This window comes from Alligator sinensis, unplaced genomic scaffold (genome assembly GCF_000455745.1).
Source record: "Alligator sinensis unplaced genomic scaffold, ASM45574v1 scaffold409_1, whole genome shotgun sequence".
Taxonomy (NCBI): domain Eukaryota; kingdom Metazoa; phylum Chordata; order Crocodylia; family Alligatoridae; genus Alligator; species Alligator sinensis.
In genome coordinates, this window is record NW_005842284.1 from 1,017,441 (window position 1) to 1,019,522 (window position 2,082).

Below are 2,082 nucleotides of genomic sequence, written 5' to 3' on the forward strand. Positions count from 1 at the left end.
GGGGGGGGGGCTGTTTTGTTTGCTGATTGGCTGTAATCATAATTAGTAAGACATTAAATAATATGCTATGAGTAGATTCATTCTCTGCCAGGAACATGTGTGTAATTCTGGAGCAAACATTGCTGGAGGACATCTACTTCAGTGGAACTAGCTAACCTTGCAGAGGGTGAAGTTGTTTTAGCTCAGTTAACTTAATAAAATTCAGCAAAAACTGTAGTCTATGCAAGAAATTACAGAAGACAGGACCATTTCCATAGAGTAGTAGAGGAATAAAATACCTTTTGCCTGTATCTAGTTATGGTAAGTTTTGGTAATCACCCACCCACACATTTTCCAGAAGAAATATTTCAGTTCATGGCTGATTAGATTTCCTTCTATTACTTTTCTATCGTATACAGTAGGTTAGCTTAGGCAACAAACTTGCTGACCCCTAGCACTTAACTGCACATATATTAGAAAATAGGCAACTTTATCAAGAAGTGCTGAAACTCTCATAAACTAGGAGATCAAAACTCAAATGGCTTTTTCTTGGAATCATACACTCTCCATAGTAACACACTACATAGCCTCTACCCATTTTGATAGGCTACACAGAAGAGAGTTAAATGTTATCACCAAAAATACTTTGATGCCCTTGTGCACTAAAGAACAAACATAAAATCTGAAGTTAATAAAAAGGAATTGTAATGTGCGATGACCTGAGTTACCATCTGCAGACAAGCGTATTTGATAGGGATAGGTGATAAGCAATTTTGTTTTGTGTGACACTCCTCCAGTTTTATATACCGTCTGTACAAACAACATTCACTGGATGAGGTTGTGGTAAACAGATTCTTTGGTGTGTACGCAGACAACAGGTGCTACAGATATGCATTGAACTAATGCAGCTGAAGTTATAATCCACAATCCTATCCTGGAAAGCTAGGCTGTGCATAAATCGCTGGCATGGGTCAATCTTATTCTTTTTCATTTCTAATTTTCCTGAAGATTTTTCCTGTGTCAAGTAACTATTGCTTTATTTCAAAACCAGCCTGGTTTTACAGAATTCATTGTGTCAGGCTGTGACAAAGTCACAGTCCAACTTGCCACCTCTGGGTATGAAACCCTGCATGTAAAAATGGATGGTATATTTCTAATTTTCCACAGAATTTAAAGCTTTCATTAAAATGTATATCAAATCATACACTGCCCAGACAGCCACCTGAAAGTGACCTTGTGTGAGGTTGTCCTCTTAAAGCTGCAGACAGTGAGCAAAAGGTTCAGCTGCTTCTCATTTATTTAAAAGGAACAGCCAACCTTTACCCCAGCTAATCAGTTACTTGCTTAGATCTTCCAGGTCTTAAACTCACCTCCTAGCTCCCAAACTCCTGAATGTGTTTTGGGCTCCAGTGGAGAAAAAGAGTTAAATCTTCTGCTTGGTGAGTGAATCACCTGAACAATTTGCCAAGGGATTATTACTGGGGCAACTGGCTAATAGCCGTTGGGGGGGGGGAAAGAAAAGTGAACTTCAGACCTGTGTAAGAGGTAGCAGGCCTAGAGCATTTTATCAAAGACAGAGGACAAAGACCTCTCTGCCCACAAGGTCTGGGAGGCATTTAGAACACAGGGAATACCTAATGACTAACAGGAAGGTAGATGTCAAGGCACTGACAACAAAAACACATTTCTTCAGCATAGACATCACTGCTTAAAGGGTAAAAGTTCAGTTGAGTTCTGAGACCATCCATTATTGAGGCAGTAACATAACTGCAGGGCAGAGGGACACCAGCCCCATGCATGCCGACTTAAGAGGGTGCTTTAATATGCCCCCCTCCCCCAGGAGTCTCCGTCAGAGCAGGTACAGACGCATGCCCAACATGCCGGGAAGTTTTGTCACGGGAAGCACAGACCTGCCCCCCAGAAACAGGGCACCCTGGAGAGCCCACACTGCTGCCCTTCTCTCAGCAGTAGCAGCCTGAGCCAGTACCGCTAAGAGCAGTAGCACCAGCTCCCCCTCAAGTGAGGAGAGAGCCCCTGCAAACAAGACTCCTCTCGTCCCCACCACCCCAACTCCCCAGTGGTCAGCATAATAATGCAACCCCC